The sequence below is a fragment of the Lepidochelys olivacea genome (assembly GCF_965140295.1).
Source record: "Lepidochelys olivacea isolate rLepOli2 genome assembly, chromosome: 8".
Taxonomy (NCBI): Eukaryota; Metazoa; Chordata; order Testudines; family Cheloniidae; genus Lepidochelys; species Lepidochelys olivacea.
The window spans coordinates 72,729,227-72,756,954 of NC_140418.1; the positions used below are offsets into that span (position 1 = coordinate 72,729,227).

The following is a 27,728-nucleotide window of genomic DNA, read 5'->3' on the forward strand; positions in this document are numbered from 1 at the left end:
GTATGTAGTGTTAGTTCAATATAAAAATGATGTAAAGAAAACTCAGATAATGACACAGTATTTCAATTTTATAGACTACCAAACTACCAGTTGGAAATTAACACATACATCTTTCTTTTATGACTTAGTGCTCCTGACCTATATGTTCCGACATACTGGTAGGATCAGCAAATAGTATTTCTGGAGAACATTTGCTCTGTTTTGAGTGCTGGGATACCATAGGCTAGCAAAGTCAAGTTTCATCGGGTCTCTTTGTAGGACTCTACTGTCCATAACTGTGACAGGCTGGTCAGAATCAGGAAAAGATTCTCCACATCTAGGCAGAGCTTAAATACATTTGTGATGTGCTTTACTGTAAAACAGAAAAATCAATATAAAAAGTGTCCTGTTCTGTTAAGGGCCAAATACCAGAGCTTATTTCAGCCACTCTCTAAAGAAAAGGTTTTAAATAAGGGTCTTTCCAGTCAACTGAGAGAATCATCCTCACCCCATCCATCTTCCCAGAGTCCTTTCTGCTATAGTTCTGATTGCTAAATGCTGTCCCTGACTTTTTACAAACACACTGTAAAGAGGATGGGTTACATGGACCTAACGCTCCACAAGCGGCACAGTCCTGCCCCCAGGATGGAAAGTTTTGTCCAGAAGTCCAGGACAAGTAAAATTGCTATCTGGCCAAGAAAAAATGGCAAGTTTCATGCCTACAGGGAGTATATCTAATGTCAGACACAGTAGCACTGTGATGCATGCCCTCCTGACCAACACACCAGGGATTGAACTGGGGACCTCCAGAGCCAAAAGCCATGAGTTATACTGACAGAGAGGAGGCCGAGTGGGAAGCAAAGGAGTAGGGGAAAGAAGCAGCTCAGCAGAGCAACAGGTCAGAGCTGCCAGTCAAAGTGGAGGAGGACGGGCCTAGCCATATAAATAATGTCTCAGGGCAAGGGTGTGGGACTAAAGAGTAAGGCTGTTGGTCAGAGGTGTGAAACAAAACAAAACCACCCCTAGCCAACATAGGCTATGTCAGCAAAACCACCAGTGTAGATACAATATGCTGACACTTGCTTCTTTTGACAGAGCTAATGTCATTTGGGGAGGTGATGTTATTAAACCAAAAGAAAAATCCCTTCTGTGTTAGTATAGATGCAGTTTATGCTAAGGGGCCCAGCCAGTTTAGCTATGCTGGAATACCAGTCCCAGCAAAGCATTTTTATTGTCAATAAGGCCTAAGTGTGCTGCTGAGCATACAAAAGGCTGAGCCTCAGTTTGCTGCAAAATCTCCTCTCTAGTCACCAGAGACCTCTGTTTAGAACACAGATACATAACAGGTTCAAAGTTGTCCCAAAACATTGCTTTTGCCAGGAAAACAAGCAACAGTTCCATTTTCCAACCAACCCCAAAATGGGCCATTTAGCAACTTTCAGAGCTTTGCAAACTTAGTGACTTGATTTTGTCTTCTGAAGAAGAATAAAAGACTTGCAAACAATAAGACTGCAGCCAGGGAATTCAAAAGTAGGCATTTAGGGGAGAGTGGGGTGTAGAAAAGTAAATAAAAGTTGAAATTTACCAACCAAGCCAGAGTAGGCCTTGTAATAAGATAAAGTCCAGGTTTTGTTCCTTGTTGCTGCAACAAAAACAAAAACTTAATTCAATTTTAGGAAGGAGATGGTCTCCTAATTGTTACAGCCTCACAAATGCAAGCCTAACTGCTGCTTCTGACAGGGCCAGGCTGATTAGTTTTCATTTTAAAAATAGACTTACACTAATTTAAGCATATTCATATGAAAATATTAGACAGATAGAGTTGGCTGATTTAAATAAAATGGGGGGGGGGTGGAGGGACAACTGGAGCACTTTTTTTTTTTAAATAAATCCCTCTACTCCCCATCAGCCTGAAGCTTCAGAAGTGATACTGAAGGTCCTAGCCAATTAAGCATAAAGCACAGACAATTATAAAAAGAAATGAGACATCTAAGCTAGGTTTAGACTAGAAAAGGTTTGTCTGTACAGTTATAGGATATGACAATGTATTGGCAAAAACACTATTTTGCTGGTGTAACTGCATGTAGACTAGGGCTTTTGCCAGTAAGGAATGTGATTATTTAGGAGACATTTTATGTGGCCAAAAGCAACATCTTCCCACCTGGTGGACAGCCCCAGAATCTCACGCCCTGGAAGCCCTGGTGTCCCTAACCCTGAGGCAATTTGCCTGGTAGGCTGCCCCAAAGCTGGGCTCCAGTGAACTTCATTGAGTGAAGCCATCTCCACAAAACATTTAGCTTGAAATTTGCCTTTGTCAATAAAAATGTTATAGTTTTTCTGACCAGCTTTAGTAAAAGCATCACCACATTCTCATTAAAAGAATGTGTGTGGGGACAGGACTCAAGCTTGGACCAACACCTAAGTTGGAACTTGTGTTAAGTTTGCAGTGAAGACAAGTGCTAGGTTGCAAGTCAAACCAGAGTACTGAAGACTGATTAAAAAAATAATAGACCACCGGACCAGGGGGATGAGGTGGACGAGGCTCTCTTCCGGCAAGTCGCAGAAGCTACTAGATCGCACGCCCTGGTTCTCATGGGCGACTTCAATCATCCTGATATCTGCTGGAGAGCAATACAGCAGTGCACAGAAAATCCAGGAAGTTTTTGGAAACTGTAGGGGACAATTTCCTGGTGCAAGTGCTGGAGGAACCAACTAGGGGTGGAGCTCTTCTTGACCTGCTGCTCACAAACCGGGAAGAATTAGTAGGGGAAGCAAAAGTGGATGGGAACCTGGGAGGCAGTGACCATGAGATGGTCGAGTTCAGGATCCTGACACAAAGAAGAAAGGAAAGCAGCAGAATACGGACCCCGGACTTCAGAAAAGCAGACTTTGACTCCCTCAGGGAACTGATGGGCAAGATCCCCTGGGAGAATAACATGAGGGGGAAAGGACTCCAGGAGAGCTGGCTGTATTTTAAAGAATCCTTATTGAGGTTACAGGGACAAACCATCCTGATGTGTAGAAAGAATAGTAAATATGGCAGGTGACCAGCTTGGCTTAACAGTGAAATCCTTGCTGATCTTAAACACAAAGAAGAGGCTTACAAGAAGTGGAAGATTGGACAAATGACCAGGGATGAGTATATAAATATTGCTCGGGCATGTAGGAATGGAATCAGAAAGGCTAAATCACACCTGGAGTTGCAGCTAGCGAGGGATGTTAAGAGTAACAAGAAGGGTTTCTTCAGGTATGTTGGCAATAAGAAGAAAGCCAAGGAAAGTGTGGGCCCCTTACTAAATGAGGGAGGCAACCTAGTGACAGAGGATGTGGAAAAAGCTAATGTACTCAATGCTTTTTTTGCCTCTGTCTTCACGAACAAAGTCAGCTCCCAGACTACTGCATGGGGCAGCACAACATGGGGAGGAGGTGGCCAGCCCTCTGTGAAGGAAGAAGTGGTTCGGGACTATTTAGAAAAACTGGATGTGCACAAGTCCATGGGGCTGGATGCGTTGCATCCGAGAGTGCTAAAGGAATTGGTGGATGTGATTGCAGAGCCATTGGCCATTATCTTTGAAAACTCATGGCAATCTGGGGAAGTCCCAGAAGATTGGAAAGAGGCTAATGTAGTGCCCATCTTTAAAAAAGGGAAGAAGGATGATCCTGGGAACTACAGGCTGGTCAGCCTCACCTCAGTCCCTGGAAAAATCATGGATCATGTCCTCAAGGAATCAATTCTGAAGCACTTAGAGGAGGGGAAAGTGATCAGGAACAGTCAGCATGAATTCACCAAGAGAAAGTCATGCCTGACTAATCTAATTGCCTTCTATGATGAGATAACTGGTTCTGTGGATGAAGGGAAAGCAGTGGACGTGTTATTCCTTGACTTTAGCAAAGCTTTTGACATGGTCTCCCACAGAATTCTTGTCAGCAAGTTAAAGAAGTATGGGCTGGATGGATGCACTACAAGGTGGGTAGAAAGTTGGTTAGATTGTTGGGCTCAACAGGTAGTGATCAATGGCTCCATGTCTAGTTGGCAGCCGGTATCTAGCGGAGTGCCCCAAGGATCAGTCCTGGGGCCGGTTTTGTTCAATATCTTCATTAATAATCTGGAGGATGGTGTGGATTGCACCCTCAGCAAGTTTGTGGATGACACTAAACTGGGAGGAGTGGTAGATACGCTGGAGGGTAGGGATAGGATACAGAGGTACCTAGACAAATTGGAGGATTGGGCCAAAATAAATCTGATGAGGTTCAACAAGGACAAGTGCAGAGTCCTGCACTTAGGATGGAAAAATCCAATGCACTGCTACAGACTAGGGACTGAATGGCTAGGCAGCAGTTCTGCAGAGAAGGACTTAGGGGTGACAGTGGACAAGAAGCTGGATATGAGTCAACAGTGGGCCCTTGTTGCCAAGAAGGCCAATGGCATTTTGGGGTGTATAAGTAGGGGCATTGCCAGAAGATTGAGGGACATGATCGTTCCCCTCTATTCGGCATTGGTGAGGCCTCATCTGGAGTAGTGTCCAGTTTTGGGCCCCACACTATGAGAGAGTCCAGCGAAGGGCAACAAAAATGATTAGGGGACTGGAACACATGAGTTATGAGGAGAGGCTGAGGGAACTGGGATTGTTTAGTCTACAGAAGAGAAGAATGAGGGGGGATTTGATAGCTGCTTTTAACTACCTGAAAGGTGGATCCAAGAGGATGGATCTAGACTATTCTCAGTGATAGCAGATGACAGGACAAGGAGTAGTGGTCTCAAGTTGCAGTGAGGGAGGATTAGGTTGGATATTAGGAAAAATTTTCACTAGGAGGGTGGTGAAACACTGGAATGCGTTACCTAGGGAGGTGGTGGAATCCCCTTCCTTAGATGTTTTTAAGGTCAGGCTTGACAAAGCCCTGGCTGGGATGATTTAGTTGGGATTGGTCCTGCTCTGGGCAGGGGGTTGGACTAGATGGCCTCCAGAGGTCCCTTCCAACTCTGTTATTCTATGATTCTAAATCATTTGTCTGACACCTATTCAAAATTGCAGAAACTGAGCAGGGCCTGATGTAGTCTAAGTTAATGAGTGCAAGACAGAGTCAAGGTTGAGGGCACTTTGTATTTTATGATGGACAACTGATTCTGTAACTGAAATCTCTCTCTTTTCAGTAAAAGGAAGGCTTATTTGAAGCTTTGCAGAAGTAAAAGTGCTCTGCTGTCCTTCACAGCAGTGAAAGAATGTTCTGGCCTTTATGTCTGAATATTTACCCTGTGTGAAAAATGGGGGCAAGTTGAAAGGGATAAGCATTTTCTCATTTCCAGAGGCGAAGCTTCAGAAAACCATTAATGAGGCCATGAACAGTTAGTGCTTCTGAAATGCAGGTCACTTTTATTTGAGTCTCTAACAATGGATCTAGGTTCCTATCTTTCAGGACCTGTCTGAAAACTTTGGTCTCATATTTCCAATTAATAGGTCTCAAAGGTACCGCACAAAGCTATTAACTTAATATGGTTGCCAAAGAACCAGATGATGACAGTTCTGAAATCACAATATATTCATTCCAAAGTGAACATGTCCACCTCACAAATGTATATCAGGCAAGGAACCATTGATAGGTTAATAGTTACTATGGGATGTCATGTATAGATAGAGATAGCCCTATAGTACTATGGGAAATAAGAAGATAAGCAAGTGATGGTCATGGGATTACAATGCAGGATGTCAGTTTGGAAGATGCCATGAAGCACAGGTAGAGACTGCTCCATGGAAAGCTAGAGATAAAGTTTTCCTTAGTTAAACTGATAAAAAAGAAGTCTTAGGCTAAGGTCCATAATGTTAGGGCAGGGGTGGGGTGGGGGAAAAGAGGTAGAAAAGCACAGTCCAGGAGAAGCCAAGAAATGTTATAGATTCATAGATACTAAGGTCAGAAGGGACCATTATGATCATCTAGTTCAACCTCCTGCACAATGCAGGCCACAGAACCTCACCCACCCACCCTGCGAAAAACTTCTCACCTATGTCTGAGCTATTGAAGTCCTCAAATCATGGTTTAAAGACTTCAAGGAGCAGAGACTCCTCCAGCAAGTGACCTGTGCCCCATGCTACAGAGGAAGGCAAAAAACCTCCTGGGCCTCTTCCAATCTGCCCTGGAGGAAAATTCCTTCCCGACCCCAAATATGGCAATCAGCTGAACCCTGAGCATATGGGCAAGATTCACCAGCCAGATACCCAGGAAAGAGTTTTCTGTAGTAACTCAGATCCCACCCCATCTAACATCCCATCACAGGCCATTAGGCCTATTTACCATGAATATTTAAAGATCGATTAATTACCAAAATCATGTTATCCCATCATACCATCTCCTCCATAAACTTATTGAGTTTAATCTTAAAGCCAGATAGATCTTTTGCCCCCACTGCTTCCCTTGGAAGGCTATTCCAAAAGTTCACTCCTCCGATGGTAGAAACCTTTGTCTAATTTCAAGTCTAAACTTCCCAATGACCAGTTTATATCTATTTGTTCTTGTGTCCACACTGGTACTGAGCTTAAATAATTCCTCTCCCTCTCCGGTATTTATCCCTCTGATATATTTATAGAGAGCAATCATATCTCCCTCAACCTTTTTAGTTAGGCTAAACAAGCCAAGCTCCTTGAGTCTCCTTTCATAAGACAGGTTTTCCATTCCTTGGATCATCCTAGTAGCCCTTCTCTGTACCTGTTCCCGTGTGAATTCATACTTCTTAAACATGGGACACCAGAACTGCACACAGTATTCCAGGTGAGGTCTCACCAGTGCCTTGTATAATAGTACTAAAACCTCCTTATCTCTACTGGAAATACCTCTCCTGATGCATCCCAAGACCACATTAGCTTTTTTCACGGCCATATCACATTTCGCGGCTCAGTCATCCTATGATCAACCAATACTCCAAGGTCCTTCTCCTCCGTTACTTCTAATTGATGCGTTCCCAGCTTATAACTAAAATTCTTGTTATTAATCCCTAAATGCATCACCTTACACGTCTCATTATTAAATTTCATCCTATTACTATTACTCCAGTTTACAAGGTCATCCAGGTCCTCCTGTACGATATCCCGGTCCTTCTCTAAATTGGCAATACCTCCCAGCTTTGTATCATCCGCAAACTTTATTAGCACACGCCCACTTTTTGTGCTGAGGTCAGTAATAAAAAGATTAAATAAGATCGGTCCCAAAACTGATCCTTGAGGAACTCCACTGGTAACCTCCCTCCAGCCTGACAGTTCACCTTTCAGTAGGACGTGTTGTAGTCTCCCCTTTAACCAATTCCTTATCCACCTTTCAATTTTCATATTGATCCCCATCTTTTCCAATTTAACTAATAATTCCCCATGTTGCACGGTATCAAACGCCTTACTGAAATCTAGGTAAATTAGATCCACTGCGTTTCCTTTGTCTAAAAATTCTGTTACTTTCTCGAAGAAGGCGATCAGGTTGGTTTGGCATGATCTACTTTTTGTAAAGCCATGTTGTATTTTGTCCCATTTACCATTGACCTCAATGTCCTTAACTACTTTCTCCTTCAAATTTTTTTCCAAGACCTTGTATACTACAGATGTCAAACTAACAGGCCTGTAGTTACCCAGATCACTTCCCCCCCACCCCCTTTCTTAAAAATAGGAACTATGTTAGCAATTCTCTAATCATACGGTACAACCCCTGAGTTTACAGATTCATTAAAAATACTTGCTAATGGGCTTGCAGTTTCAGGTGCCAATTCCTTTAATATTCTTGGATGAAGGTTATCTGGGCCCCCCGATTTAGTCCCATTAAGCTGTTTGAGTTTCGCTTCTACCTCAGATATGGTAAGATCTACCTCCATATTCTCATTCCCAATTGTCATGCTACCATTATCCCCAAGATCCTCTTTAGCCTTATTAAAGACTGAAGCAAAGTATTTGTTTAGATATTGGGCCATGCCTAGATTATCCTTGACCTCCACTCCATCCTCAGTGTTTAGCGGTCCCACTTCTTTCTTTGTTTTCTTCTTATTTATATGGCTATAGAACCTTTTACTATTGGTTTTAATTCCCTTTGCAAGGTCCAACTCTTCTTGACTTTTAGCCTGTCTCACTTTATCCCTACATGTTCTGACCTTAAGAAGGTAGCTTTCCTTGCTGATCCCTCCCTTGAAAGCCTAGATTTGTGCTGGACATGGCCCACCTTGATTACCATGCACATTGTGTAGAGAGTTGTCACTTTGGATGGGCTATTACCAGCAGGAGAGAGAGTTTGTGTGTGGGAGGGTGGAGGGTGAGAAAACCTGGATTTGTGCTGGAAATGGCCCAACTTGATGATCACTTTAGATAAGCTATTACCAGCAGGACAGTGGGGTGGGAGGAGGTATTGTTTCATGATCTCTGTGTGTATATAAAGTCTGCTGCAGTTTCCATGGTATGCATCCGATGAAGTGAGCTGTAGCTCACGAAAGCTCATGCTCAAATAAATTGGTTAGTCTCTAAGGTGCCACAAGTACTCCTTTTCTTTTTGCGAATACAGACTAACACGGCTGTTACTCTGAAACCTGCTTTTTCTTAATCACCTCTCGGAGATGCTTGCTCATCCAGCTTGGTCTACAACTCCTGCCTATGAATTTTTTCCCCTTTCTTGGGATGCAGGCTTCCGATAGCTTCTGCAGCTTTGATTTAAAGTAATCCCAGGCCTCCTCTGCCTTTAGATCCATAAGTTCAGTCCAATCCACTTCCCTAACTAATTTCCTTAATTTTTGGAAGTCAGCCCTTTTGAAATCAAAAACCCTAGTTGCAGATTTATTTTTGTTAATCCTTCCGTTCAGTTTGAACTGAATTAGCTCATGATCACCTGAGCCAAGATTATCCCCTACAACCATTTTTTCTATGAGGTCCTCACTACTCACCAAAACCAAATATAAAATGGCATCCCCTCTAGTCGGTTCAGCAACTACTTGATGAAGGAATCCATCAGCTATTGCATCTAGGAAAGTCTGAGCCCTATTACTATTACTAGTCCTCCAGTCTATATCTGGGAAGCTAAAGTCTCCCATGATCATGCAGTTTCCATTAGTATTTACTTTATTAAAAACATTAAAAAGGGCTCTATCCACATGCAAATTAGATCCCAGCAGTCTATAGCACACCCCAAGCACTATCCCAGGCAAGGCTCTAATAGTTTCCTTCCCCAATGTAATTTTTGCCCAGACGGACTGTCTTATCCATTCCAGAGCTTCTTATTTCTTTACGTTCTACTTCATCATTGATATACAATGCTACTCCACCACCTTTACCTTTATTTCAGTCTTTCCTAAACAGCACATACCCTTCAATACCTGTAGGCCAGTCATAAGTACTATTCCACCATGTTTCTGTTATCCCTAGAATATCTGGTTTCACTTCCTGCACCAGTAGCTTCTAGTTCCTCCATTTTGTTACCTAGGCTCCTCGCATTCATCTACAAACATCTTAATTTTTGCTGTTTGGCCTCACTCACATTCTGTACCCTATTAGGCACAGTCATTCTACAGCCAGTATTACCTATTAGACTGGAATCCACACTGCCCTTCCTCCTTATATACATTCTCTTACCCATGGCTGTATCCTCTCTTACTTTTTCTTCCCTCTCAATGCTAAAATCCAGTGTGGAGATTACCTGGACATCTCCCAACCGTCTCCCCCAAATTCCTAGTTTAAAGCTCTCTTAATCAGTTGTGCCAGCCTCCATCCTAGAAGTCTATTTCCTTCCCTACTCAGATGAAGTCCATCCCGAGAGAACTGTCCTCTGTCCATGAATGCCTCCCAGTGGCCATACATCCCAAAGCCCTCCTTATAGCACCACTGCCTAAGCCATCTGTTGATAGTCATAATCTTGTCACACCTTTGTTGCCCTTCTCTAGGAATAGGCAGAATCCCACTAAAGATTACCTGAGCCTCGATTTCCTTAAGCGTCTCCCCCAGCCTAGCATAGTCTCCCTTAGTACTTTCCAGCGAGAATCTAGCCATCACATTTGTTCCCACATGAAGGATAATTAGGGGATACTTTCCTGCTCCCTTTAGGATCCTTTTCAACCTCAGGTCTACATCCCGTATCTTAGCACCTGGAACACAGCATACTCTATTCTCTGGATCAGCTCTGGTTACAGGCCTGTCTAGTCTTCTCAGTAAAGAGTTCCTGATCACATAGACCTGCGTTTTCCTGGTGACAGTGCTATTCTCCAGTCTATCCCCTGTTCCCTCTGGCTGCAAGTTCTTGCCATTCCTATTCTCCCTTGTAATCCTCTTCAACCCATTCTGTATCCTCCTGGGGCTCATATTTGGTGTAGTCTCCATTGACTCTTCTCCTTTTCCTATAGGGCTAGCTGCTCTTTTCTTCCTTGCCCTTCCACCTTCAGTGACTACCTGCTGAGCCCCTTCTTCATTTTCCAGCTCTGCAAACCTGTTCTTGAGCTCTATTTCTCCTTCACTAGCCTGTCTTTTCCTCTGTCTGGTTCTTTTAGCCACATGCTTCCACTGACCACTTTCCTCACCCAGTCTCCCCTCATAATTCCTCAGTCCTGCTTCCATCTGCAAGTCTGAGCTTTTCCCTTCAGATACCTCATGTCTTTGCTCCATAATCTGCTCAAACCCCTTCCTAAGCTCAACCAGACTTTCCATCTGCATCTCCAAACCTCGGATCTTTTCCTCCATCAGCTCTGGCTCAACGGAAGAGAGAAATGCTCACCTCACTTGCCAGTGAGAGATTCTGATGGGGTCAGAGGCAAGGAGGACATTTCCCAAATGTGGTTGGGTGGCAGGGAGAGAAGAGATTCCCAAGTGGTAGCGCTGCCCCAGTCACTCCATGCACTCTCGTTAGTTCCCCCTGCCCACAGCATGTGCATAGGGGAGAGCACGGCGCTGGTCCTTTCTTGTTCCTTCCCCTCCCTCCCGCTGGGCACTATCCCATATGGCATCCAACTACTGCACTGAACATGACCCACTTACTCCTGCTGCCATTGGATAGCAGGGCTGTGAGGGGCTAGCTGATTGGCTCTCACCTGTCAGGGTGGGAGAATGGGGTAACTTCTCCTTGCTCTTTCTGCTGGTGAGTTGCCAGTTTGGTTCTGTTCCAGCCTCACTCATACCTAATGAGCTTAATCTCTTATAACATCAGGGGCTAGGGTGATCATTAGAGTTTGTCTGGGAGTCTGGAAGGGATTTTTTCCATCTGGCAAAACTAGCAAATGGGTGAGAAAGTCTGTCCCACTTTCCATCCGGCATCTCAGAAGTCTAGTTTTGCGGGATTAAACTAAATTGGAACACACTAGAGTTGCAACAGTGTGGGTTGATGGGACGTTCATGCAGCCATGAAAATTGTACAATGAGGGGGTCTGTCTCCATCTCACACACAGTGTGGGGTTCCCCTCATCTCTTCTACCTCTGGCATTGATGGGAGCAATGGTTTGGGACTCTGGCATCTGTTTTAAAAACCTGGACAGATACATACTAAATAGCAACATTTACATACAATAGGGTGGGCAGGTGCTTTATCTCTTATTAGACTAAAGCAGTTTTTAATGAGGAGCTGTGGCAATGGTGAATCCCTAGGCTCAGATTATGCTCAACCCCTGTGAGGTGTGCAGAGAATACACAACTGCAGACTTTGCATTCAGTCAGGAGCTTTGTCTATACTCGTTTTTTCTAGGTAGCTCCCATTATTGCACCACCACTGGCAGAGATGCACCCGTGGTAATTTGATGGTGGGAATTAATCCTAACAATACATTCCCTGTTTATAGTGGAAGATTATAACTGCACTTGAAAACCTGGTCCAGCCGTAAATTATTCTCACTAAATATCTACTATATTTAACTGAAGAAAAAAATATAAACCTAAAAAGGGAAAATAGCACCATGTAATGCACTTACTGAAAATGAAAGGCAATACAAATTACTAGAGAGTCAATAGAATAAAAAACATCCTACTAATTAACAAGCTGCTGTATTTATTTACAAGTTGGGTAGTAATTTAATTGATACAAATGCCTGGCTTTTTAGTCCTATGTCTAGCCAGGAAAGTCACGGCTATTAAGTGCTACTGGGGTGTCATGGGATTCGTGTTCAGAGGATTCCTTTTCACTTTGTTATGTAGCCTCTCATCTTGTATTGACATTATGCACCACTCATCACTATCAGCATCAGAAGCTATAACAGCAGCTGTAGCAGTGGCAGCATCTACTGGATGAAGAGTCTCCCCCTTTACCTTGAAGAATGAAGGACATTCTTTATTTTCAGCATTCAAATTTGCTCATCAGTTGGTAACAACATTTCCAGCTGCACCAAAACAGATTGCTGAATAAACACTGGACTGAGAACATCCTAAATGATTGACAGATTACAAGACAGACTTTTCATTTCAGACACTAGTATGCAAGAGCATTCTATACTACTACTACTACTACTTCATTGTCACTTAAAAGTAGCTTCCAATTGAGAAGCTAGATTTATTACATAAGCCCTTTCAGATGGCTTCCTGTGATAACAGTGCTCTTTTACTAGTAGCCATATTTTAGAGGAAGAACTTCAGAACATGGTTGATTGGTCCATCTTTCACTCTATTTATCAGACTATGTGTTGGGGCCCAAGACTAGAATCACTATGCATATAACTTTTTCTAGAATGTCACAGAAAGGAGTGGGAGGTAGAATGGTAGGGTTGAAAACAGCTTTGCCAAGTTTACATGTGGCACAATTGAGAAAAGCAGAACAAAAATCTGCTTCTCTGATCTTGGTCTGATGGCTCGGAAGCCAAGTGGCCCTGATATAACTTAGAGCTGCCTCAGGTCTGCAGAAGCTACGTGAGGGGAGAAATGAACCTTGTGGGGAAGTCCTCAATTGTCCCTTAAGGGCATCTTTTCAGTTGCTTTGCCTCAGCAACAGAGCCAGAGCAGAAGCCAAGGAGTCAACCCTTAAGTTCTTGATAGGACACTCATGTTGTATATGCTGATGTCAAATTTCACACAGTATCATGTTCCAAACTCTGTTTTCAGTATTTTTAAGAAGGCTGCTGCAGGGGATTGAGTGACTCTGGCTTTACATTTCTAATACAGCACATGGCATCAGCCAAATACTCAGGCACTACACTGATGGGAACACCACATGTACTAAGTTCTCACTCACTCTCTTTCTTTGGGATGTCAGATACTGATTATTCTGACCATAACTTTTCCCACAACCCAGAGAGAATAACCAAATGAAGACAGTGAAATAAGCATACCTCAGTCTAACAGTGTTAAATATCGCTCAGTGAGCAGGTCTTGGGTTACCCATCAATGTACTGACCTACCCCAACCCTTCTTAATCTGTGAGAAGTGACACAATACATCCACAGACGCATGACTGCAGACTTAAAAAGTTATTTCCAAAGTCAAAGCAAGTGGCACAGATCAGTATGGATGGAAGAGACAAGAAACTGCCACATTCTTGTTTTTATAATCTATTATTTCCAGGGAAAGAAAGTTTTCATTATTCTATGCTGCTAGCTAGTCTTCTACTCCACTACATCAAGTTGCTTGCTACTACAATGCTATCACTGCTCCTCACCCTCTCTTCTCCACACATTAGAGACATTAATTGTTTTACTCCCTGTAATGGCATGGCACCCACCTCTCAAACATCCCCTTGTTCAGGTGTGTGTTTGCACCTCTTTCAATCTGTGGTGACCCCTTCTGGCAGTTTCTAGTGAGTCAGCCCTCTGGCCAAGTCACACATAGTCTGTATGGAAACAGCTCAAACAAACCCCTTCTGGGGTATTAGTCCAACAAAGTGTTTAAATGCACCTGGCCCTAGTAGGTGGCCAAGGTTCCCCCCAGAGGCTTTTTGCCCACTCTGGTCTATTCTGGCTCCAGCTGAGCCTCTAAACAGTTCAGGTCCCTTTCTGGGGGTTTATTACTGTCCAATAGTAGGCAACTTCCCCAGAGGCCTATGGGGAGGGAGGGAAGGAAGGAGCCAGAGCCACCCACCACTTCAGCTCAAACCCCATGGACCCTAAGAATAGCAGCAATGTGCCTCCATGTCCCTTTAACTAATCTGCTTTCAGTTCCCTGGGTCACTTCCCCCCCAACCTTCACAAATACTTTACCCTTAGCTCTGGGCCCTTCTATGTTCAGGCCCAGCAGCCATCCAGGAGTTCTTCCTCACTCCCCTAGGTCCTGCCTGCACTGTGGTCCTTCAGCCTACGAGGAGCACCACCATCATTCCTCAGACTCCAAGCAACAACTAACAGTAGTCTGCATTGCAGCTCCTTTTATACTAACCTGCAACCCTCTGAATGGCTTGCTCCTTGCAGCCTCCCCCTGATTGGCTGTGTCCCATGCAGCCTCTCTATGCAACTTGGAGGACTCATCTACTACTCTTTTCCTGGTATGGGTGTGGCAGGACCCTGAGGCCTTCAGCAGCAGGCCTCTGGGCCTAGTCTACCCCAACACACTCCCTTAAAATATTATCTAGGCTTCTTAGACCAACTTCAGCTTCCACTGATACCCATGGTTTCAATAGGGTTAGTGTGGCATGAGTGACAGCAGGATCTGGCCCACTGAATCCAAGCTTACAACAAAATTGTAAAAGATAAAAAAATAAAGAACGAAACCTTTTACACTTCTCTGCCACTCCACTATTTACATCTATGCTCTAATGTAACTCATGAGATTTGAATTTTTTCAGGCTTTTCCTGAAACTTTGCTGGCTATCAAGAGCTGTTGTCACATATAAACAAACCTTGAAATCAATGCAATTTACCAGAGTTGTGTTTACCTTACAGGGGCTTTGCTTTTGATATGTTATTGATTAGTCAAGTTATTTCCTCAGTGGGTGCTGTCTACTCTTGTTAATTAGTTGTTGTTCACACTAATTCTAAATTTGTGCTGTCATGATCCTATACCCTGGAACAGTTTGTGGTTGTTTGAGTAGCCAGAAAGTCGCAATAAAAAACAAAACAAAAACCACAAACTCAGTCCAAAATGAGAAAGAGGACATGTTTGATAATCTTATAAAAGCTGGGGCCTTAGGAGTAAGAGTTGTTACTTAGTGACATTTGCTTTAGATATCAGAGCCCAGATACTCAGCTGCAGCCAAACGGTGCTTAGCATAGTTGAGGATGGTTTGGATTTAAGTTGCCTTTGTGCTCTACCAGTCCTGGTACTTCTCTGTATCACACCAGTTCTCCATGGATTGCTCTAACTTTCTCTGCACGCTAATAGCCCTAAGGAGTTTATGCAGCAGCCAGAAATCACCAGGGTGTAGGGGATGCCCTAGCAAACCTTCCTTTCCTTCAAACAAATCAGGTTTCAATCAAGATATTATTAGTAACACAATAAAGAGGGGGATAATTTTTTTTTAAAAAATGTATGAATTTTAAGTTAGCATTAAGGGAGGTCTAGGTATTTCAGAACTTCCTTATCTGTACCATTTGGTGTTTCCATGGTGTTTTTTCCTCTGTTAATCTGGAACATGGTAGAAAGTTGATAATATTTTTATTGAGTATATGTATTTTTAAAAGACAAATGATTTCCTAGAAAATTACATCCTATTTATAGTGCAGCTTTCAACACAGGGAAATGAGGAAGTGGGTGGGACACTGTCCTCTGTAGCACATTCCATAGCATTCATAAACAGCAAACTGATTTTTTATGTTGAACCCAACCCATTGTATACTAACAACTGTCCTTCCTCTCTTGCAAATAGTGGGGCAGAACCTCAACTGATGTAAGTCTATGTAGTATTGACATCAATGGGGCTACTCAGATTTACACCAGCTCAGGATATGGGCCATTAATTTATTCTTTCCCAAAGTGAGCTAGGTGCTTCATAACACAGACCTCTGGAGAAGGCACCAGTTTTGGGGAGTTTTCCAACATAGAGCATTAGCACAAAGAGTTGGGTTTGACAGGGCTACATCATAAGGTTCGGAGGTTTGCACACATTTCTTAGTCATCAGAAAGAAAAGTGGATTTTTTTGTTGGTATGACCAGATAGAACTTCCTTAGTAGAACCACTTGGAGCCTCCTGTCCCTATCTAGTTTTTCCATCTAGGAGAATGCCCTAGCACTAGATAAGTACATGCAAATTAACTGCAGCCCTTGAACTCCTCATAAATTGCTAATGTGGCACCCTGACATGTGTACTTACTTACTGTATTATCAGATGTGGCTGCTATTTCAGCTTCTCCTCGCTTCGAGTAGTCATTGGTAGCTTGATGCTTTTGGCCTCTAGTCAAAAACAAAACTCCCCCCCTTCCAAGGTGAGCAGACAGCTCAGACAAATCAAACAAGCCCCTTCACTCCTTTTACTAATCAGATTTTCCACTCACTATCTCCAAGTAATTAGTGCTGAGATACAGAGTAGCCTCTCTTTACCCCAGCAAACTGCAGAGAAATAGCTTTCTGCTCCAGGGTCAAAATACTCTACTTCACTCTTACGCCTCAAGTAGGTTTGATTCCTAGCCTGGCTGGCCAACTTCCCAGTCCCGCCTACTGTTTTCTTTCTCAGTTCCCTTTCAACAGGAATCCCATTATAGACCCTACCCAGGCCCTGATTATTTTCTCACAGAGGACCTCCCACAAGCTTTTTAACTATACCTCTACACTGAGAAAGTAGCTAAGCATCTATTTCCACTTCCTCTTCCAGAAGGCTTTGTGCTAGTCCTGTGACCTTGGAGGAAGCAGGTACAGGCCAATTAGGGGGCGGAATCTCACTTAAAGGCCCAGCTCACCCTTTGTCAGGGCTTCAGTGCCATAAAGAGTGCACCACCACTGCCTTATTCAAACAGGAATAGTATTAAAACAGTTCAGAGAGTTGTAATTCGTAAGGAAACATAGGTCAGTATTCTGCAGATATATAGAAGTGCATTTAAAAATCTCCTATCTGTCAAGGTTGACAGATGCCAGATACATATTACTACCTCCCTAAACGTAATTTACCTGGAAAATATAAATCTAATATTGAAAAGACTGTCATCCTCCTGCAACATGGGTTGAAGCTGAAACCACTGTAAAACCAAAGAGCTAAATTTTGCCTTCATGCACAGTTGCTAATGGACTCAGTGGGAGTCATAGCCTACATTTATAAAAGTGGCCAGTAATATTGGATGCCTCAGTATTTGGGTGCCCAACTTGAGACCCCTTTAAGGGACCTGATCTTCAGAAATTGCAGGGCACTCACCCTCTGTCAGATTCCTTTAAAGGCATCTCTGAGTGGGTACCCCAAAATTGTCATTTTTTCCTTGTGCAGATTGGAGGTCAGAATTTGGACACAAATATTTATAGAAGGCACATGACAAACACAGCACGCTTGGGATTCCAAATTACTGATGATTGTGTGAGCAAGAGAGTCATAATTAGAGCCTATCAACTTTAAAGCCTTTGAAGGATAATCAAATATACCATTTTTCATAAGGGGAATTATTATGGAGCAAGCTAATTCACAACACCTTTTCTACTAAATGAATCCAGTTGTAAACCAATTGCTGTAAATTGTTATTTTGTTTGCCTTATGATAGCGTCTAGTTGCCCCATTGTGCTGTGCAAAACATACTAAGAAAAGTCCGTGCTCCTGACGGCTCCACTTTTAAGGGTCTGAGCCTGGAATTCAGTGCAGACTCAGTGCAGGAGACCCCTAAACTTAAACGCTGTGGGTGATCAGGGCCTACATAGACAAGACAGACAAAGGGTAACGGTTGTTATTATGGTGAAGACTTGAGAAAGGCTGCGGTTTTTTGATATAAATAGTATATTCTCATCAGATTTTTGGTGTGATTTTTACCCTGCCTGAATGCATAGTTAGATCAAAAGTAATTGCTAAACAAACCAGGCAGGAAAGGCAAAACAATGTCCTAGATAAGGAACATCTCCAACACAATAGCCAGGTTTATAGCTGTGAAGAGGGACTCCCTCAGTCCCAACCCTGACAACAGGGCTGTTTGCCAAGGCTAAGCATCTGGAGATCATAAGACAATGGTCTGTTAAAAGATTTGCCCTACAAAGGTGGAGGGAGAGGTGGTCAGCCCCCTCTGAGGCTGACACACATATAAGGACTGCCTGAGAGTCAGAGGTCTGCAGCAAACAAGCTGTAACATGGTGGCCAGGGAGAACAGAGAAGCACCATGGCTAAGTCAGGTCTATCCTATGGGCTCACGGGGAATGCCAGCCATGGGTAAGAAAATATGGATATAGGTCTGTTATTTTAAATCCACTTCTTTAAGCAATGTGTACCAATATGCGCCCATGTCACAGCATACTGTTACTGTCCACAGGCTCCAGGAGGAAAACTGCTAAATCTCCATATTTCATCATCAATGAAATTTGTGCATGCAAATTAGCTGTACAGTTAGGATGGTGACTGGTTGACATCTGACATCACAAGGGTTTTGAACTCTCTGCATAGTATGGATACATGTCTTACTCTAGCTGTACATCACACAGGGTAATTCTTAAATCGAAAGGGCAAAGAATTTAAAATGGATGGTAACAGACTGTGAATAAGAACGGCCATGCAGGGTCAGACCAAAGGTCCATCTAGCCCAGTATCCTGTCTTCCGACAGTGGCCAATGCTAGGTGTCCCAGAGGGAAAGAACAGAACAGGTAATCATCAAGTGATCCATCCCCTGTTGCCCATTCCCAGCTTCTGGCAAACAAAGGCTAGGGTCACCACCCCTGCCCATCCTGGCTAATAGCCATTGATGGACCTATGCCAGTGATGATTGAACCTGGTAATATGCTGAACAAAAAGAGTTCTCGACCATGCTTGTAGCTGTTTCCATCACTTCCTACTGATACAATAGACATTCTAGGCTTCAGAGTGACAATCCGGGAATCTTATTATATAGATAATTAGCAGAATTTTTTAACTAAGCAACTTTGAGAAATTATAAAAAGTGATATGGTTCAAAACAATTTTATATAGAAAATGATGAAAATTAGGGATGGCATACAACAGACAACCCTGAAAGAAAAATGGAATGCCAAACAAAAAGACGTATAAATAGCATCTATTTTCTGCAACAAAGAGTAGCATGGATCAGTCAAGTACTCTAATTTTTTACCAATACATCATTTGCATGTCTAAATTCAAAGTCTCGGACAAATATAGTTCAGATTTTTAAGGGTTTTCCTTGTTTATTTTCCATTTATGTTTTGCTAATATTATGAGTCTTTTAGGATAGATTAGCTTGCCTTCTGTAAAACATATTCAAAGCAAAAAAATCAAATTGGCAAAATTAGTCATTTTTAGTGAAACAGCTTTCTAGGCAAGAATTACTTGCTGAAGACACAGTAGCTGACAATGCTGCATTATAAATGGACTTCTCTAAACCACTAATACCAGTGGTCTGATAATCCATCTCTTGGTAAGATATATTATGGTCTATTAGCGGAATGAAGGATTAGGTGCACATCAATCAAACATTACAGAGAGCATAAACATGCATACAGCATCCAGTAATACCCTGTTACCATATTTCAGAAAATGTATGTCATCAATATTTCAAATATAACTAGTTAGCTTCATATCACTGAGTTTATCCTTTTCCCTTTGTAAAATAGGAAGAGCTTAAAAAGGCAGCAACAGTAAGTCTGTGAAGTGTTTTAAAAACAGTATCATGGAATCACAGAACTGGAAGGGACCTCAAGAGGTCATCTAGTCCAGTCTCCTGCACTCATGCAGGACTAAATATTTTCTATTCAAATTTCGTTTTCTCCACTGTTCAAATATTGGTATGCAAAGAATGGATAATGAAATCTCCGACCAGCAGATGGAGACAAAAACATACTAAAAGCTTGATGACATCAGCTCCCTGTATAAAGAGCACCGACCTGACTCAATAGCTCAGTTCATTTCCTGTCTCGGGCAGGGAGAAGCTTCTGAAGGGCTGACCTAGGGGTTTTAATTCTGTAACTTAAAAGGGTTATCATATATTTGACAAAAACAATCTATCAAGCCACTAGTTCTTTGTTTATGCTGTGCTGGAAACAGAAGGAATACACTGTTTTAGAATGGTTTCAGAGTAGCAGCCGTGTTAGTCTGTATCTGCAAAAACAACAGGAGTACTTGTGGCACCTTAGAAACTAACAAATTTATTTGACCATAAGCTTTTGTGGGCTACAGCCCACTTCATCAGATGCATGCCTACGAAAGCTTATGCTCAAATAAATTTGTTAGTCTCTAAGGTGCCACAAGTACTCCTGTTCTTTTTACTCTTTTAGAATAGCATTCACAAACAGCAGTATTCCCGCTGATGTTTACATCAGGTAAATATGTTTTTATCTGATAGTTGTTTATTCATTTCTAAAAAGATCTCTTGGGAGAGGGGGAGAATTAGGCAATCCCATGGCAGCTTTTACAAAATGACTCTGCCAATAGCCACCTTAGTTGTTCCCTAATTCTTGAAGGGACAAGGACAGGTTTAGAGATTATTTGCTAGTGTAAATTAATGTGGCTCCATTGGAATTTGGCTTACAGTACACACTATAACCAAAATAAGCTTTGTTAATACTCTGAAAACCATATCAAATGATTATATTTTTAAATAAGGGAGGCCCAAAGACAAGTTACATTTAGGAAGTCTGTGCAAAAATGTCCAGTTTCAAAACCAATCGTCTCAAGGCATTGCTAAAAGTCAATAGTTGCAAATCTAAAGATTCCTAGTATGGAAGTGCCCAGCTAGGAGTGCGGAGCTGTTATTCAGTTATTTACTATTATGACATTATACTAGCATAGAATGGAACAGAGTTAGCTTTGATAGCAGTGAAAATGGTGTGCTAAGGCCTCAAGATACTATTTTGTGTATATGGCCTACAGAGTCCACAAGATGCAGTATTCCCTGCATTAATTTTGTATTTCCCCTCAGGCTTACACAATGTGTATTTCAACACCTTTAATATGGTGGCACTATATCAGTAAGTGCATATGAGAGTTCAATTTGTGAAGTGTCTAAGGACATTTGTTTCAGAGTAGCAGCTGTGTTAGTCTGTATTCGCAAAAAGAAAAGGAGTACTAGTGGCACCTTAGAGACTAGCCAATTTATTTGAGCATGAGCTTTCGTGAGCTACAGTTCACTTCATCAGATGCATCCGATGAAGTGAGCTGAAGCTCACGAAAGCTCATGCTCAAATAAATTGGTTAGTCTCTAAAGGTGCCACTAGTACTCCTTTTCTTTTTAAGGACATTTGTGTTGGGTTTATAATATATTTGGAAGTGTTACTATGATTTGACTTCACCCCGGCTACCTCATGCAGCTGTAACAAGAGAGTAAGGGTAATTCACCTAATGTCTTTGATATGAATGTAGAATTCCTTTGGACAGTAGTGCTACATGTTTTTGAGCTCAGACAGAGTTTACTGATAGGCACCTTGAACAGAAATGTGATGATACAAAAATGATATTTAGAAAAAGAGCTGAAAATTCCACATTACAATAGGACCAGTGAAAAGCCCTCGAAGTCTAGTACAGGGGTTCACAAACTTCATTGCACCATGACCCCCTTCTGACAACAAAAATTACTACACGATCCCAGGAGGGGGGACCAAAACCTGAGCCCACCCGAGACCCACTGCCCGGGGGCGGGGGGAAGGGGGGTGGGACAAAGCGCAAGCTACACTGCTCTGACTGGGGGTGCCAAAGCTGAAGCTCAAGGGCTTCAGACCCAGGCAGGGGCCGTGTAACCTGAGCTCCGCCACCCAGGGCTGAAGACCTTGGGGTGGAGGGGCTCAGGCTTCAGCCCTGGGCCCCAATACGTCTAAGCCAGCCCGGCTAACCCATTAAACCCACAGTTTGAGAACCGCTGGTCTAGTATGTAGTACACAGAGGCCCAGAACATACCCCCATGCAGGAAGGAGGAAATCTCTGGCAGTATGGACTTACTCTTACCCATGGATATTGGAATGGGGCCTGCTCCCATGCTGGCAGATCTACGGAATCTACAAGAGGCCAAGGCAAGCCACAGGGAAATCTTTTTCCTCCTGCCCCATCTCTGGGCTCCTGAGGGAGCTTGGCTCCCTCCCAGTACAGTTCCCCTGGAGCTTGGCTCACAGCTGCTGGTAGGGAACTCGGCAGAAAAAATAATATTGTATTATCTGTAACAGATGGGCAACTTCCTGCAGTATCTCTGGAAGCCCATATTGTATTAAGTATGTATTATGTATCATTGTGGGCCAGGAACCATGTGTATTCCATGGCAGGGAGGGATTCTACATCTCCTTCAGGAAGTGAAAATAGTAGGGTATGATTAAGGCAAATCACTCAGGTTATAACACCTCCAGAGAGTTGCCACCTCTTGGGGAAGTTCACATATTCTGGTTGAAACTGGATTCTCCAGACACCAAGAAAAAGGGACTTTTGGATAAACAGCCTGAGATTAAACTGACTTGCAGCCTTTGTCCTGGTTTCTGATCTAAAGACTGATATAAAGTTGTAACCAAAGGGAAAACACAGTTGTGGGGTTTGAAGGACTGACACCTATTAGATTCCTATATTGGCTCTGGGGGTGACCTTTAGTAAGCTTTTCAGCATGTCTGTAGGTTCAGCATGTCTCTTTTTATATACCTTCGCTATAATGCTTTTACCTTAATGATAATTGTGCTTGTAACTGCTGGCAATACACTGTTCATAGCCCTGAGAGAGAAAGCAAAACACAGGCACTGGCCTTTTAGGCAGACTGGCTTGCTGGGGATATTGCAGTGTAGAGCAGGGAGATGTGCAGCCTTAAAACCCCTGCTCAGAAGGAAGTGAAATGCAAGTTTCCACCCAGGAGAGGTTATGGCTAGGAGCCAGAAATCTCTAAGTGAGTGCCCTCGAGAGACCACAGAGGGGAAAATCCAGGTGCAGTTACCCTGAAACTGTTACATTATTCTTCTCAGGGAGTCTCTCCACAGCCAGGGGTGCGGGGCAATGGGTACAATCCTAGCATCCCTACTGCCCTACCAGTTCCTATTCTGCCCTCAGTGCAGAGCCTAAACCCATGAGGGACCAGATATGCCAGGAATATAGCTGGCACCTCCACATAAATCCACCTCCTCCTGTGCAGTAGGGAGGAGATCCATGCATGGAGACTTTCCTCTGGGCCTGGATAATGTGAAGCTGGGGATGTGGGAATGATCTGGTCCACAATTTGATTCTGAGATAATAGTAGCAGGTCAGTCTGGTTATTTCTGATACATTCCCCATTTCAACAGCAATAGTAGTAACTTCTCTATAACATAGCAGCTGGTCATTTTTATATAGAAATCTTACTGGGTAAGAGTGACGATGGCAGCACTATTTGTTTCTTAAGGAGAATGTGAAAATGGGAATATAATTAATGTGGTCCATAATGGCAAAAATGTGTGGGGGCAGGGTCAGTAATTATTACTCAGTGTTAAGTACTCTTGGCTTTTCCTCAAAGCAAAACCACCCAGCCGAACTTCTCATAGACTTTAAGGTCAGAAGGAACCATCATGTTCATCTCGTCTGACCTCCTGCACATTTCAGGCCACAGAAGTACACCCACCCACTTCTGTAATAGACCTATAACCTCTGGCTGAGTTACTGAAGTCGTCAAATCATGGTTTAAAGACTTCAAATTACAGAGAATTTATACAAGTTTAAACCTGCAAGTGACTTGTGCCCCAAGCTGTGGAGAAAGGCCAAAAAACTCCAACAACAACAACAACAAACAACCCACACTCAAGGGTCTCTGCCAATCTGACTTGGGGAGAAATTCCTTTCTGACCTCAGATATGGTGCTTAGTTGGACCTGAGCATTTTGGCAAGACCCAACAGCCAGACACCTGGGAAAGAATTCTCTGTAGTAATTCAGAGCCCTTCCCATGTAGTGTCTCATCACCGGCCATATTTCCTACTAGCAGTCACAGATCAGCTACCTGCCATTGTAGGCAGGGCTGGCTCCAGGCACCAGCATTCCAAGCAGATGCTTGGGGTGGCAGTCACAAAGGGGCAGCAGAGTTTCCGCAGCGGCGGCAATTCAGCGGCAGCTTCTCTGTTCCGCCGGCCGTGGTGGCAATTCAGCGGCAGCTTCCTCTCTCTCCTGCCATCCACGGCGGCAAGTCGGCGGTGACAGGTTTTTTCACTGCTTGGGGCGGCAAAAATGGTAGAGCCGGCCCTGATTGTAGGCAGTTTCATCATACCATCCCCACCATAAACTTATCAAGCTCAGTCTTGAAGCCAGTTAGGTGTTTTACTGCCCTTGGAAGGCTGTTCCAGCTCTACTACTCTGATAGTTAGAAACTTTAATCTAATTTGAAGCCTAAAGTTGTTGATGGCCAGTTTATATTCATTTTCTTGTGTCAACACTGTTAACTTAAATAACTCCACTCCTTCCCTGGTGTTTATCCCTCTGAAGTCTTTATAGAGAGCAATCATATCTCCGCTCAGATTTAGTTTGGTTAGGCTCTTTGAGTCTGCTCTCACAGGGTAGGTTTTCAATTCCTCTGATCATCCTAAGCCCTTCTCTGCACCTGTTCCAGTCTGAATTTCTCTTTCTTAAACATGGGGGATCAGAAGTGCACACAGTATTCCAGATGAGGTGCCTTACATAATGGTACTAACACTTCCATATATCTACTGGAAATACCTAGCCTGATGCATCCTAAGATTGCATTAGCCTTTTTTCACAGCCGCATCACATTGGCAGCTCATAGTCATCATGTGATCAACCAATATACCCGGGGCTTCCTTTTCCTCTCTCACTTCCAACTGATAAGTCCCCAGCTTATAGCACAAATTCTTGTTGTTAGTCCCTAAGTGCAGGACCTTGCACTTTGCACAAATAATTTCATCTCACTTATATTACTCCAGTTTTCAAGGACATCCAGATCTTCTTGTATGATATTCTGGTCCTCTTCCATGTTGGCAACACCTCCGAACTTTCATCCATAGATTTTATTAGCACACTCCCATTTTTTGTGCCAAGGTCATTAATAAAAATGTTAAATAAGATTGGTCCAAAGACTGATCCCTGAGGAACTCCATGGGTAACCTTCCTTCAGTCTGACAGTTCACCTTTCAGTATGACTCCTTTAACCACTTCCTCATCCACCTTTCAGTTTTCATATTAATCCCCATCTTCTCCAATTTAACTAATAATTTCCCATGTGGGACTGTATCAAAAGCCCTACTGAAATCCAGGTAGATTAGATCTACTGCATTTCCTTTGTCTAAAACATCAAAGAAAGGTCAGGTTTGTCCAGCATGATCTACGTTTTGTAAAACCATGTTGTATTTTATCCCAATTACTGTTTACCTCTATGTCCTTAACTACTTTCTGTTTCTAAATTTGTTCCAAGACCTTTCATACAATTGAGGTCAAACTAATAGACCTATAGTTTCATAGATCACCTTTCCCCCTGTTCTTAAAAATAAGAACTAGATTAGCAATTCTCTAGTCATAGGGTATGACCTCTAAGTTTACAGATTCATTAAAAATCCTTGCTATTGGGCTTGCAATTTCATGTGCCAGCTCCTTTAATATTCTTGGATGGAGATTATTTGGGCCCCCTGATTTAGGGCATGTCTACACTAGAAACTTAAGATGACTGTGTTAGATTGACTTACAACCACCACAGTAATCACTGTAGATTTCAGACTTCAGAGGGGCAGTGTGGAGGGCTGAGAGCCTAGCCTCTCAACTCGACTCACAGGCTCCTTGCTGGGAACCTGGCTGCCCCCAAAGACTCTCGGCACCTCATCTGCTGCCTTGGCTCCCAGCGGGGAGCTCTGTACCCGCAGTCCGGTGGCTCCCGAGCTCTCAGAGGGGAGTGGGGAGCATCGATGCAGCTGGACTCCCAGCAGGGAGCCGGGACCATCCATGTAGCTGGGCTCCCAGCAGGGAGCGGAAGCCCAGGCAGCAGTCCAGGTTGGAGCAGGGAACCAGGTGGGTGCAGCCCAGCTCAGGGAGTGAAGAGCCCAGGCAGCAGCTGGGCTGGGAGCAGGGGCAGCCCAGCTCCAAGCGGGGCAAGCGCAGCCCAAGCTGGGAGTGGGGAGCATGGGGGGCCACCCCCATCCCATGGTGACAGCCCGCCTTTCTTGTCAATTTCATGGCTCCAGCATGTAGACCAAGCCTTAGTCCCATTAAGCTGTTTGAGTTTGCCTTCCATCTCGAATATAGTATTTTCTGCTTCCATATCCTCCTTTCCATTAGCCACCCTGTCACTGTCCCTAATCTCCTCATTACCCTTATTCAAAACTAAGGCATTCATTTATTTGTTGGGCCATGCCTCGATTATTTTTAATCTCCACCTCATCTTCAGGGTGTAGCAGTCCCACTTCTTTCTTTCCTGCTTTTCTTTTTATTTCTATGGCTATAGAACTTTTTACTATTGGTTTTGATTTCCTTTGCAAGGTCCAACTCCAGTTGGCTTTTGGAGGTTCTCACTTTGTCCCTACAGTTTCTGATCTCCAAGAGGTAGCTTTCCTTGCTGATCCTTCCCATCTTCCATTCCTTGTAGGCTTTCTGCTTTTTCTTAATAACCTGTTTGAGATACTTACTCATCCAGTTTGGTCTGAAATATGAATTTTTACCCCTTGCTTGGGATACAGACTTCAGCTAGCTTCTGCAACTTAGATTTAAAGTAATGCCAAGCCTTCTCCATATTCAGATCCTTGAGTTCTTCAGTCCAGTTCACTTCCCTAACTAATTCCCTTAATTTTTTTAAGTTTGCCCTTTAGAAATCAAGAATCCTAGTTGCAGATCTGTTTTTGTTTATCCTTCCATTTAGTTTAAACTGAATTAGCTCATCTTAGAGACTAACCAATTTATTTGAGCATAAGCTTTCGTGAGCTACAGCTCACTTCATCAGCTGTAGCTCAGGAAAGCTTATGCTCAAATAAATTGGTTAGTCTCTAAGGTGCCACTATACTCCTTTTCTTTTTGTGAATACAGACTAACACGGCTGCTACTCTGAAACCTGAATTAGCTCATGATCACTCAAACAAAAGTTGTCCCCTACAACCAATACTTCTAGGAGGTTCTCACTACTCAAAAATATCAAATCTAAAATGGCATCATCTCTTGTAGGTTTTGCAACTATTTGTTGAAGAAGTTTGTCAGCTACCACATCGAGGAAAATCTGGGCCCTACTATTATTAGTAGCACTTGTCCTCTAATCTATATCTGGGAAGTTAAAATCTCCCATAATTACACAATTCCCAGTACTATTTATTTTACTAAAAACATTAAAGAGGTCTCTATCCATATCCAGATCAAATTCTGGGGGTCTGTAGCATACCCCAAGCACTATGACAGTTGAGTCACTAGTAACTTTCTTCCCCAAAGTGATTTTGACCCAATCAGACGGTCTTATCCAATCCATCACTTCTAGTTTCTTTACAGTCTATCTCATGATTAATATATAATGCTACTCCACTACCTTTACCTGTATTTCTATCTTTCCTGAACAGCCTTCAACCTGAACATATCCTTCAATACTTGTACTCCAGTCATAACTACTATTCTACCATGTTTCTTTCTGTTATCCTTATAAAATCTGGTTTCATTTCCTGCACCTGTAATTATAGTTCCTCCATTTTGTTACCTAGGCTCCTTGCACTGGTGTACAAACATCTTAGTTGTTTCTGCCTGGCTTTGCCCGGATTCCACCCGATTAGGTACAGTCATTCTTCTGCCAATATTGCCTACCTGACTGTTAGTGTCATTGGTATTGGCACTATCTTTCCTCTTAATGTCCATTCTCCTACCCACTTCTCTTTCTTACTCCATTGTTGTATTTTCTTTT

At 43.0% G+C, this 27,728-nt stretch overlaps 1 long non-coding RNA gene across 1 annotated transcript in view; it reads right to left on the reverse strand.

Annotated features, from left to right (window-relative positions):
• LOC311525111 overlaps positions 1–27,728 on the reverse strand; it is a 205,392-nt gene that overhangs the window by 33,584 nt on the left and 144,080 nt on the right. The window lies entirely within an intron of this gene.